Below are 13,814 nucleotides of genomic sequence, written 5' to 3'. Positions count from 1 at the left end.
CTGAAGGAACTGGGGGTGTGGAGAAGAGAAGGCTCAAGGGGAACTTGAGAGTTTCCTACAAGTATCTGAAAGACTCATGTGGAAGAGAAATGAGCCTTGTTCTGTCTGGTACTTAAGGGGAGAACTTGGAGAGTTGAGAGGAAATTACAAAGAGACAGTTCAGGACCCACCAACACTGCGGGTTACCCGGAAATGCAGTGGGCTAGCTGGGGAAGTAGTGAGCTCCCCGTCCTTGGAGGTCTTCAAAGAGAGACTGTGGTGGGGATTCCTTTCAGGTCTGGGTCAGGCTATGTGGTCTCTAAGGTTCCTTCCATCTCTCAGATTCTGTTATTCTGTGTAATTCGTGTAGCCACTTAAAAAAAAAAAGTAGAACGAAGTCATTTGTAGGCAGAGAGAGTGCTAATAACTATAGAAGGGAGGGCGTGGCAGGCATGGGAGACTGCTTGTACAAATACATACAGATGGGTGATGGAATGTCCCATACAGAGAAAAGCTAGAAAGCCAGTTTGTTGTTGTTGAAGAACTGTAATTCTTTTTTGGTTTTTTTTTCCATTTAATAGTATTTTATTTTTTCCAATTATATGTAAAGATAGTTTTCAACATTCATTTTTATAAGATTTTTGAGTTCCAAATTTTTTTCTCCCTCCCTCCCTCCCCTGTCCCCTCCCCCAAGATGGGAAGCAATCTGCTATAGGTTATACATGTACAACCATATTAAATGCATTTCCACATTAGTCATGTTGTGAAAGAAGAATCAGAACAAAAGGGGGAAACCACAAGAAAGAAAAAACAAACAAAAAAGAGAAAATAGTATGCTTCCATCTGCATTCAGACTTCGTAGTTCTTTCTCTGGCTGTGAATAGCGTTAGAGAGCTAGTGTGACTGGAAGAAACAATACATTAAGGAGAATAATAGGAAATAAATGTGGAAAGGCAATGAGTCAGATAGTAGAGGGCCTGCTGGTTCTCTCCCCAAACAGGGGAAGGGACTTGTCGAAAGTCATACAGTGAGGTAGTCTAAATGCCTTCCCCACCCCCTGAAAAAGCCCTTTAAAAAAATCACTCTGTTTGGAAGTTCTGGAGAAGAGACACACGTAGCCCCTGTCTCTGGCCAGCACCCACTATATGGTTCTGACTATAAGGATCTTCGTGAGAGAAGAGGAATTCAGTGGTAGGGTCAAAAGAATCCCCATGTGATGCTGGGGTTCCTTTGACTACAGTTTTCCAGTCTCCATTAGAGACCGGGTTTAGTCTACACATGTCCTTGGGAGCGGTGGCTCTGATATTCATACTGGGAGAATAAATGAGTCATAGCATTGCCTTTTACAGGGGAGGACAGCACAGGAAGGAGATGTTTCCTATGACTGAGACTTTCACTACAAACAGACCAGAATTCTAGGAGGAAAAGAATCCTCTTGCATAACCATAGCCCAAGGGGCCCTCTCCCAGAAGGGGCCCTGGCTGGGACTCACATGGGCCCAGATTCATCCTGATCCCAAAGAAGAGAGCCAGGTTCTACCCCTTCTGATTTGTTACCCCCTACCCTGGAATAACACTAGAGAAACCTTTTTTTTAAATTTTTTTTTATTAATTTACTTTGATTTATCAACAATCATTTCCATAGGCTATTGAGGTTAAAATTTTTCTCCTTCTCCCTCCCCCCTCCCTCCCCAAGATGGCTCGAAATCTGATGTAGGCTATGCATATAGCCTATTCCTATTCCTATTAAACATATTTTCACATTAGTGATGCTGTAAGGAAGAATAGGAGGGACCATCAGAAAGAGGAAACAAAACACAACAGAAGAAAAAAAAATAGTAAATCATATGCTTCGATCTGCATTCAAACTCCATAGTTCTTTCTTTGGATGTGGATGGCATTTTCCATCATGAGGCCTTTGGAGATGTCTTAGATCCTTGTGTTGCTGAGAAGGGCTCAGTCTATCAATTTTAGTCATCGCACACTGTGGCTGTTACTGTGTACAACATTCTCCTGGTTCTGCTCACTTCACTCAGCATCAGACCATACAAGTCTCTCCAGGTTTTTCTGAAGTCTACCTGCTCATCATTTCTTATAGCACAATAGTATTCCATTACATTCATATACTACAACTTGTTCAGCCATTCCCCAATTGACGGGCATTCCCTCAATTTCCAATTCTTTGCCTAGAGAAATCTCTTAAAGTTTTAGTGCAGCTCATGTCTGGGGTATCTCCACAAAGTGGGTAACAGGCACCCTTCTAGAAAAGGCAACTCAGGACAGAGGTTTGTTTCCTCCACCACAGAAGGTTCCAAGGACAAATAGAGGAAACAAAAAAACTCAGCCAACTATTCTCATTCTGCTCCCCAGAAGGGAACACACCGACCCCTGTCCTTAAGGGCTTTATGTTCTATTGGGGAGATCATAACTGCTCTCAGAAAGAAATGCAGGGAGCCTAAGAGGCAGAGCTAAAAAGGGGCTACGTTCTGGGCTAGCATTCATATAGCCCTTTAAGGTTTTGCAAAGAGCTTGCTAAATATCGTCTCCAGCTCTTTCTGTGGTGGCAAAATATTAGCAATTAAGGGGATGCCTATCAATTGGGGAATGGCTGAACAAGTTGTGGTATATGAATGTAATGGAATACTATTGTGCTATAAGAAATGATGAGCAGGCAGATTTTAAGAAAACCTAGAAAGATTTACATGAACTGATGCTGAGTGAAGTGAGCAGAACCAGGAAAATGTTGTACACAGTAACAGCAACATTGTTCGATAGCTTTGATAGACTTAGCTCTTCTCAACAATATGAAGATCTAAAACAACTCCAAAAGACCCATGATGGAAAATGCTATCCACATCCAGAGAAAGAACTATGGAGTCTGAATGCAGATTGAAGCATATTATTTTCACTTTCTTTATATTTTTCATTGTTTTTTTTTCCCTTTGGTCTGTTTCTTCTTTCACAACTGTGACTCTATGGAAATATATTTCACATGATTATTTTATATATACACATATACATACCTATATCATACTGTTTGCTGTTTTGGGGAAAAGGGAGGGGAGGCATTTCTAAAATATACAGAGAATTAAGTCAAATTTATAAGAATACAAGTAATTCTCCAGTTGATAAATGGTCAAAGGATATGAATAGACAGTTCTCAGATGAAGAAATTAAAGCCATCTATAGTCATATGAAAAAAATGCTCTAAATCACTATTGATTAGAGAAATGCAAATCAAAACAGCTCTGAGGTACCACATCACACCTATCAGATTGGCCAATATGACAAAACGGGAAAATGATAAGTGTTGGGGAAGATGTGGGAAAACTGAAACACTAATGCATTGTTGGTGGAGTTGTGAAATGATCCAACCATTTTGAAGAGCAATTTGGAACTATGCCCAGAGGACTATAAAAATGCGCATACCCTTTGACCCAGCAATAGCACTTCTAGGGCTATATCCCAAAGAGATCAAACAAATGGGAAAAAGGACCCACATGTACAAAAATATTCATAGCAGCTCTTTTTGTGGTGGCAAAGAATTGGAAATGGAGAGGATGCCCATCCATTGGGGAATGGCTGAGCAAGTTGTGGGATATGAATGTAATGGAATACTATCGCGCTATAAGAAATGATGAACAGGCTGACTTCAGAAAAACCTGGAAAGACCTATATGGTCTGATGCTGAGTGAAGTGAGCAGAACCAAGAGGACTTTGTACACAATAACAGCCATGTTATGCAATGACTAAGATTGTTAAACTGAACCCTTCTCAGCATTACGAGGATCTAAGACATCTCCAGAGGCTTCGGGATGGAAAATGCTGTCCACATCCAAAGAAAGAACTATTTTTACCTTCTGTTGAGTTTTGTTTCATCTTTCTGGTGGTTCCTCTTATTGGTTTTAATTTTTACTTACAACTTCACTAATGTGAAAATATGTTTAATGGGTATGTAAATGTAAAGCCTATATCAAATTGTGCACCATCTTGGGGAGGGTGGGGGGGAGGAAGGGGGAGAAAAATTTTCAACTCAAAAACATATGGAAGTGATTGTTGATAAATTAAAATAAATTAATAAAATTTTTTTTAAAAAGACCCACATGTACAAAAATATTCATAGCAGCTCTTTCTGTGGTGGCAAAGAATTGGAAATTGAGAGGATGCCCATCCATTGGGGAATGGCTGAACAAGTTGTGGTATATGAATGTAATGGAATACTATTGTGCTATAAGAAATGATGAGCAGGCAGACTTCAGAAAAACCTGGAAAGACTTGTATGGTCTGATGCTGAGTAAAGAGGACTTTGTACACAACAACAGCCACGTTATGTGATGACTAATATTGATAAACTTTGCCCTTCTCAGCAATACGAGGATCTAAGATATCTCCAAAGGCCTCATGATGGAAAATGCTATCCACATTCAGAGAAAGAACTATGGAGTTTGAATGCAAATCGAAGCAGACTATTTGCTATTTTTTTTCTTCTTTTGTGTTTTGTTTCCTGTTTCTGGTGGTTCCTCCTATTGGTTCTAATTCTTACCTACAACATCACTAATGTGAAAATATGTTTAATAGGAATGTATATGTAGAGCCTATATCAGATTGTGCGCCATCTTGGGGAGGGTGGTGGGGAGGGAGGGGGAGAAAAATTTTAAACTCAAAAGCTTATGGAAGTGATTGTTGATAAATCAAAATAAATTAATAAGAAAAGAAAAGGGGAGGGGAGAGAGGGAGAAAAATTTGGAACTCAAAATCTCTAAAAATTAATGCTAAAAATTGTCTTTATATGTAATTGGAAAAAATTAAATACTATAAAAAATTAAAAACAAACAAATAAATAAATACATGATCATTTCATTTGATCCTTAAAAACAACCCTGGGAGGCAGGTGCTATTATTATCCCCATTTGACAGATGAGGAGACTGAGGCAGAAGAGGTAAAGTGACCTGCCCAGGGTGTCTGAGGTCAAGATTTAAATTCAGGTCTTCCTGGCTGTAAGCCCAGCACTCTGGCCACTGTGGCATCCCCTAGCTGCCTGTGTAACAAAGATTATGGGAGAGGGGAGTGATGTGAAATAAGGCTGGAAATAGAGATTGCAGATGTCTTTAAGTGCTAAGCTGAGATGTATTTCATCATGGTAGCAATAGGGAGATTACTGAGAGGACACTTTATAGCCTTTGACAAAATAATAACAAAATGCATTTGGAGGCACCAAAGGCCTGGAACTTCCAGGGAAATAATGAGAACATAATGAAGGGGGAATGGGATCCCCAGACCTCAAGCTTTGATACGAAAGAGTGACCATCAAAATGAACTGCTCTGATACAAAACAGAGGAGAAAAGCAGCAGGACAAAGTGGATAAGGAAGAAACCACAGCAAGTCTATACAATGGGGTGGTGTTCGCCAAGCCCGAGGATGCTGAGGATGCCCAGTCCCAGAGGGAGGCCTCCCTTTTGGACAAGCACTAAAGCAGTATGCCTTCAATGCACTTTTGACCAGAGATCAGCCCACGAGGGCCCACAGGCCAAATTCAGGCCACCATCTCTTTCTGTAAGGCTGGAACTAAGTAAAATTTTATCGTATTTTAAAATGTAAAAATTATTCCAAGTAAAGTTTTATCATATTTTAAAATATAAAAATTATTCCTAGCTCTCCTTGTTTTTGTTGACCCCATTTTGGAGTTTCTTGGCAGAGATACTGGAGTGGTTTGCCATTCCTTCTTCAGCTCATTTTACAGATGAGAAAACTGAGGCAAATAGGGTGAAGTGACTTGCCCAGGGTCACACAGCTAAGAACTGCCTGAGGCCAGATTTGAGCTCAGGACTTCCTGACCCCAGACCTGGTGCTCTATGCACTGATTTGCTTCCATTACAGCATGGGAGGGCCAGCCCAGCCTTGCCTGAGACAAGGCTTCATTCATCTGGCAGTGATGTCACCTTTGGAGCTGAACTTGGAGGGACCCAGGCCACGTAGGTACTGTGCTAAGCTGAGCCAGCTAGGTGGATAAGAACATGGGACCTGGACTCAGGAAGACCTGAGCTCACATCACACCTCTGATGCCCACTGTGGAACCCTGAGGGAGGCACTTAAGCTTTTGTCTGCCTCAGTTTCCAGTTCTGTAGAATGAAGATGATAATAACACCTACCTCCCAGGTTGATTTGAGAATCAAATGAGATGAGATTTGTAAAACACTTTGCCTTAAGCCTTCAAGATTTGTTATGCTAGCTATTGTCATTATTATTATTATACTCTAGACTTCAGCATGGTGTAGGGGGGAAGTAGACCTTCAAGGGATTCAGAGAAATGTTTTGCACTTTGTTGTTACTATATCTTTGGAGCAAATAGCCCATTTTAGAAGGTAATCAGTGTTAAGTGGTTGAAATTAATTGGAAGCCTAGTCACTGGTGCTCTAAACGGAAAGCAGAAGGAAAAAGGACACCCACTGGTGTCATCAGGATACCCTAGAACCCTGAGGGGTGGGTGCAGTCTGCCTGGCCCTGGGAGAGTGGGGTACAGCTTACTCTCTTCACTGATAATTAGAGAAATGTAGATAAAAGCAACTCTGAGGTTCACACCTATCAGACTGGCAAATCAGAAAATGACCAGTGTTGGAGGGGCTAAGGGAAAACAGGCACACTGATACATTGTTAGTGTAACTGTCAGTGGGACCAGCCATTCTGGAAAACATTTTGAAACTATTCCCTAAAAGCCATTAAACTGTGCCTACCCTTTGACCTGCTTCTAGGCCTACACCTCCAAAGAGATTAAAGAAAAGTGAAAAGAAACCATATGTGCAAAAATATTTATAGCAGCTGTTTTCATAGTAGCTAAAAACTGGAAACAAAGAGGGTGCCTACCTACTGGGTAGTGGCTAAATTATGGTATGTAACAGACAAATTATGAGTGTGATTATTCTGCTATTAAAATGACAAAATGGAAAGTTTCAGAGAAACCTGAAAGATTTGTATGAATTGATAGAGTGAAGGAACAGGAGAATAACTTGTACAATACAATAACTGTTAAAAACAAACAGTAATAAAAGACTTTGGAACTCTGATCAATTCCCAGAGGACTGAAGAGGAAACAGCCCATCTCTCTTGTGCCAGAAAGTTGGTGAGCTTAGAATACAGAATGAGACATGCATTTTTAGACACAGCCAGTATGAAAATTTGTTTTGCTAGGTTATGCCTATATGGCTTTAAGGGTTTAAAAAAATTCTTCAATGGGAAGAGAGGGCAGTGGTGCGGAGGGGGGGAGAGAGAAAGGGGGAGGGGGGAGAGAGAGAGAGAGAGAAAGAGGGAGGGGGGAGAGAGAGAGAGAAAGGGGGAGAGGGAGATGGAGAAAGAGAGAGAGAGGGAGAGAGAAAGGGGAGAGAGACAGAGGGAGAGAGAGAGACGGGGGAGGGAGAGAGAGAGAGAAAGGGGGAGAGAGAAAGAGAGAAAGGGAGAGAGAGAGAGAAAATGAGAACTTGTCAATGAAAATTAAAAATGTAAATGGAGGGGCAGCTAGGCGGCACAGTGGATAGAGCACCGGCCCTGGATTCAGGAGGACCTGAGTTCAAATCCAGCCTCAGACACATAACACCTACTAGCTGTGTGACCCTGGGCAAGTCACTTAACCCCATTGCCTAATCAGAAGAAACAAGCAAACGAATGTAAAGGAGAAGGAGCTGCTAAAGACTTTGGGGCTTTAAGATCAGTCTGCAGCTGGAAAGCTGAATAGCGGGGAGAAGGCTGACACTTGTCAGGCTCTCGCAATTACTCTGGTGACTTCTCATGTTGTGGAAGGGGCCCAGGATTCCTTCTCCCCCCTCTCCTTTGAAATTATTATTGATTTTTTTTTTATTCTTAGGGGCAGCTAGGTAGCATGGTGGATAGAGCACCTGGTCTGGAGTCAGAAAGACCTGAGTTCAAATTCAGCCTCAGGTATTTACTATCTGTGTGATGCTGGGCAAGTCACTTAACCCTATTTGCCTCCGTTTCCTCATCTGTAAAGTGAGCTGGAGAAGGAAATGGCCAATCCTTCCAGTGTCTTTGCCAAGGGGTCAGCAAGAGTCAGACATGACTGAAAACGGCTGGAGAGCCACCGTTTCCTTCTAGGATCAGACAAATCCTCTGTTTGATGTTCAAAGCCCTTGCTAACCTGGCCCCCTCCTACCTTCCCATTCTTGTCTGTTTTTTTTTTTTTTGTTTTTTGGTGAGGCAATTGGGATTAATTGACTTGCCCAGGGTTACACAGCTAGTAAGTGTCGAGTGTCTGAGGTTGGATTTGAACTCAGGTCCTCCTGACTCCAAGGCCAGAGCTCTATCCACTGCGCCACCTAGCTGCCCTTACCTTCTCATTCTTCTTACACCTCACTCCCCCCACATGCTCTTTGATCCAGTGACCTTGGCCTCCTGGCTGTTTCTTGAACAAAACATTCCATCTCTGGACATCAGCCATCTTCTCTGGCTGTCCCCCACACGTGGAACACTAGCTCCTCAACTCTTCCTTCTGGCTTCCCTGCTTCCTTCAGGTCCCAGCTGAAATCCCACCTCCTCCAGGAAGCCTTTCCCAATCCCTCTTCACACTGGTACCTTCCCCCTGTGGATACTCTCCGCTTTGTCCTGTCCAGATCTCATTTGGCCATATCTGTTTGCAGGCTGTCCCCCTATTATTGAGGGAGCCCTTCGAGGGCAGGGACCATCTTTTAACTTTCTTTGTATCCCAAGAACTTAGCACAGTGCCTGTATATAGTAAACACTAACATGAAATGCTTGCTGACAGGCTGACTTTGGTTTACAATTCCCCAGTCCTTGGGGAATACTTTGTTTCCAGTCCTTTGCTACCACTGAACCGGCTACTGTGCCTACGTGTCCCTGGATTCTTGAAGGTTGTGCCAAAGGGGAAGGGCTCTGGCAGGTCCTAGCAAGCTGGAAACACAGGCCTGGGGACAGATAGACTCTGTGTCTAGTGTCAGATAGACTGTGCGTCTGGTATCCTGCGACCTGCTCAGCTAAACTCTGAGAGGTGCTCAGGCTGGGGGGCTGCAGGGCTGCGGGTTCTTCAGCCACAGTGCCTCTCAGAGACCACCCAGGACAGGGGCCCCTGGCTTCCCAGAAGTCCTAAGGCAGAGTCTATCCAGAGATGTCAGGGAGTTTGTGAAATTGAGCAGGGAAAAAAATCACGTCTCTATTTTCACTAAACTCTAGCTCAAATCTAGTATTTTCTTTCGTTATGGATCTAGGCCACAAAACACAGCACAAAATCAGCAGCATCTGGGGCTTCGTCGCCGATAGGGATCCCAGATATTTTCATGTCACATGACAAGTTGTTTCAGACACTTCAAAATATTCTTCACACTCATCGTTGCTTCTAAATTCTTCTAGTCGATAGGCCCTTTAACTTGCCTGTATTTGCAACGCCTGTCTTCACCTAGCTCTCCCCTGAGGCTCCAAGAATCGGTAGCATGTGCCGAGGCCACACCCCAGTAAAACCAGCGGGGCGGAGGGGCTAAACAACGTGGAGGGTACCCCACAGGCCTTAAACCCATCGGTGAGTAAGGGGGGTGTCTACCCCAAGCATGTGAAGACTTCCCCCAGCAGAATGGGTGGATGAGAACAATTTGTCCCAACGGCCATGAAGGCGCTGTGGAGCGAGTAGAGGTTGGTCAGAAATGGAAGGTGCCAAGGTCACCCACTGCATCCCAGGCCATTGCTACTGGACTTCAATGGCTCTGGAAGAAAGAGTGGGGCTGATGACTGTGTACCTCTGCCTCAATTAAAGATTTAACTTAATTTAATTAAGATTTAATTCACACACGAATCCAGACGCCCCTATGAGGTCATTAGTCTTCCTAAAAAAGGAAGGACAAACATTTTAAATGTCGTTTAATGCCTTAATCAATAACTGCCTATGTAACTTACAGATTTTAAAATACTTAGATAACTATATTTCTCTTGGTTTTCTTTGTAATTCTATGTATTTGATTTCATACATTTAAACGCATAATTCTAGAAGGGGTCCTAGTCTGACTGCCAAAGAGGTCCAGAGTATTGCGAAGGCCAAGAGCTGCTTGGCCCTTAGCAGGGCTATAATCTGAGTCTGTGGAAGGGAGCAGCCCCAAGGAGGGGCTCAGGATGTTGAAGGTGTGTGGGTCAATCCAAGGGTGTTGAGAAGGAAAGGTTAGGATGGGCAGGGGGAGTGAAGGGGGCCCCACTAGAGGCACTGTGGCCTGCCTGGACCTTGAAAAAAGTCTTCTCTCCAAACATACGTATGTGGCCTGGGGAAGGAAGGGACCAGAGTAATGGAGCTTTCCAGGATGAGGAGAGGCAGGTTCTAGAACACACGCCAGTGGAGAGGGTTCCCAGAGCAAGGCTGGAGGGGATTCTGAGACATCAGAGCAGACCATTCTCATAAATAGATCCTGGCCCACAGTGAGGAAACTTCTTAAATGTGAAATGCCATCCAGACCCCTGAACCTGAGACTTGTGTCTCAGGTCCTCAGCAACCAGGCAGACCTCCATCTCCCAGGGAGGGGCCCGAAGGTTAACAAACCAATGGATTCTAAAACAGCCTTTCTGGGTCATTCTAGACACAGCATCCTATACAGGCGAGGTGGGGGCGGCTGGAAACAGAAGAAGAAACAAGTCTGACAGCTTCTTTAGCCCAACTGGGTGAAGGGCGGGGTCCTGGTCTGCTTTGGCCTCTTGCCCCCAGGTGGGGTCAATATAAAGAGGCTTCCCCCCTGCTGCCCACGGGCCCTTCTTTCTGCCTGTGGGAGGCTTCTCTATCTGACAGGTGGATCTGGAAACCTCTAACATCCCTAGGAATATTGTATGATACATGATAGGGATATTCTATGATATGAGCCAGGAACTCAACGCCCAGATTCCTGTGCTTGGGCAAGAAGGGGTGGGGTAAAGGGAAGCACCCTCTCTGTGACTGGCCTGCCTTGACCAAGCTTTGTAGGTCTCCACTGAAGCCACATGAAGTCTCCAGGCCTCTTCCTGGCCCTTGGCTACCCACTCCAAGCACCCTCTTCCAGGGTCTCCCTCTCTCCATCACCATTTACCTCATTCCCTTCCTCTAGCTCCTCCCTGGGATGGTGGCTTTGGGGTAGAGGCTGTGATCTCTGGAGGACCCACCACTTCCCATCCCTGCATGACTGTCCCTCGGGGCAAAGTGTTCCCTGCACGTTCCCCTCCCAAATGAATTTGCCCAAGAACAGTAATTCCCATTTGCCACCCTGGGGTTTATGCTCCCCATGTCTTCCTTCCAGGGCCCAGGAAAGTAGGATTCAGAATGAATGAATGATAGTGATAACTAACATTTAAGGTTTGCAAAGTGCTCAGAAAAGGCATTTAGTAAACACTTACTGTATGCCTAGGCCCAAGCTAAGAGCTGAGGAATCAGACACAAAAGCAGATGGTCCCTCCCCCTAAGGAGATGACATTTTTTTTTCTTTTAGGTGTTTTTGAGCTTACATTTTAATAAAGGGAAGATGACCATACAGGGGCCTGGTGGTGGCCAGGAAGGAATGCTATTGTTTGGGACATCACAGGGATGGCGAGTTGGAACCACAAGGGAGTTGACTGACAAATCTTTCCCAGGAATGGTAGTTCTAGAGCTGGAAGGTGGGGAAAGGGATCGAGGGTTAGGGATACAGCTGCAGGGTGGTTCGCAGGAAGCTAGAGTGGTACATGGTTGAGGAAGACTCCATAGAGCAGGCCATGTGCTGAACTCACCCATTGGGACTGGGAGGGTCCCAGGACGGGAGTTTCAAGAGCAGAGTGTGGTGCTGGGCAGGGCAGATGGAAAGAAGCTAACTTGGGAGGCCCAGAGCTGGTCCAGGTAGGGAGGGGTTGGAGATCTCAGGTTCAAGTCAGAGCAGGGCCTGGCTGGGCTTACCCCGGCCTCCTCCCAAGTTGGAGCTGGGCCTGTTTCAAGATGAGAAAGTTAGGAATTTAGGACCAGTATGAGCATGTGTAAAACGTGGGTGTGTGCGTGAAGGGGGAGGGATCTTTGTTAAATTAAAACTGAAGATAAATGTTCTTTTCTTTCCTTAAAAAAAAAGTGTTTGATCTGGATATTTATTTATTTGTAAATTCGTCAAAATCTATTTTCTCTCTCTCTCTCTTGTGCCAGGTGAGGCAGCCAGGAGCCGACTAATAAAAGGAGCAGACGTTTCTGGAGACTGGGAGGTTTGAAAAGCATTTACAATACAAGCATTGTCTCATTTGAACCACTCAAAATCCCGTGTGAGGTGGTGGCTATCAATATCTCCATTTTGCAGACAGGGAAATTGAAGCTGGGAAATGTTAGGTGACTGGGCCAGGGTCACACAGTAAGTGACTGAGATAGGATTATTACTGTGCCATAAGAAATGACAAATAAGAATTCAGAAAAACATGAGAAGATTTCTATGAACAGATGCAGGGCAAAGTAAGCTCTCAGTCCTGGCCTCTTGTCATCTCCCCCCTACTTATCCTGGTCAGTTGGGATCAAGGAAGGGCTAGGGTCCCTGAGTATCCCAGGGAGATCTGCTATTCTTCCCCTAGTAACCTCAAATGGGAGTTACCAGCCTCCTTAACCACCACCACCCCCAGACCCTGAGTTTCTCTCTTCAGAATAATATACACATTAATTACATGTAAATAAAAGAAGAACAAAACAAAACCGGATATTGTGTAATTATAACAACCAACCTGACCCCAGCAGAGAGGAGAAAAGAAAAAAATCACTGCCATTCCCTCCTTGCAAAAGTGGGGGACCATGGGTATGGAATATTACATATCCCATCAACCACAGTCATTAGGGTGGTTGGACTGACCTTCCCCCACCCCCACCTTTTTTTTTAATCTTTGTTATTTTGTTACCTCCAGGGTGAATGAGCTCACTACCTAAGGAGGCAGGCTCTACCATGGTGGGATCACTGTAGTTTTCTAGAAAGTTCTCCATTATATGGAAACAAAATCAGCCTCCCAGCAACTGCCGCTCTGACCTCATTTGGACTGTGCAGGGCAGGGACTTCATGTCCTGCATCCTTGTACCTCCTCCAGAGCCTTGAAGAAAGTCCAAAAAACTCCTGGAAGAGAAACAGTCAAGAATGCCAACAAGAAATCGGCTGAGGCTACATGATGGGAAATTATAATGACTGATTATAATGGGCCCAGAGAGGCAGGAGAAAGCACCTCTCTGGTTCTGGCCCCTTGGCCCGGCAGGGTGGACGCTCTAAGGCTGGAACACTACCTATCGTATCCAGTTCTTTCAATATATTGCTTAATTCTGCTAAAGTACTTTTCCTGTCTTTTATTTGTTGTTAGAAGGGAAGGCTCTGGGCAGACAAGGTTGGGGGAAGGGTGAAACGCATTGGGAAATTGTAGGCGACATGTCAATAACAATTTTTTTTGTAAAAACAAAGAAAAGGCGTGGGCAGAACGAGGTGGAATCCAGAAGACAATTGAATTAATACTTAATTTATGATATTGGGAAATGGGGACAGACAGAGCCAGTTCTTGGGCACCCCGACTGGCAGCCGGGAGCAGGGCAGCAATCACTCTTTAATTAAGCACAGGGGTATGAGCTCAAAAATCACATAAAGGCAGAGACAAGAGGCGAAGCGGGTACAGAGGCAGACTGCGGAGGGACCAGGGACGGGCTGGTGAAGGAAGGCGGGTGGTGTGGGAAGAGGAGGAGAGGGACAGGCAGAGCATGGCTCCCTGGTGATCATGGGAGGGGAGCGCTAGGCAGCCTGGACCCCGACGGAAAACTGAGGGGAGAAGGGAGACGGGGGTTTGAGGTCTCATTTTTATAGGGTTTGGGAGGAATAGACTAACTCTTGTCTGTGCC

This window comes from Phascolarctos cinereus, unplaced genomic scaffold (genome assembly GCF_003287225.1).
Source record: "Phascolarctos cinereus isolate Bilbo 61053 unplaced genomic scaffold, phaCin_HiC Scaffold_726;HRSCAF=1367, whole genome shotgun sequence".
NCBI lineage: Eukaryota > Metazoa > Chordata > Mammalia > Diprotodontia > Phascolarctidae > Phascolarctos > Phascolarctos cinereus.
The sequence above is the reverse complement of the archived record's forward strand: the minus strand, read 5'-3'. Positions refer to the sequence as shown.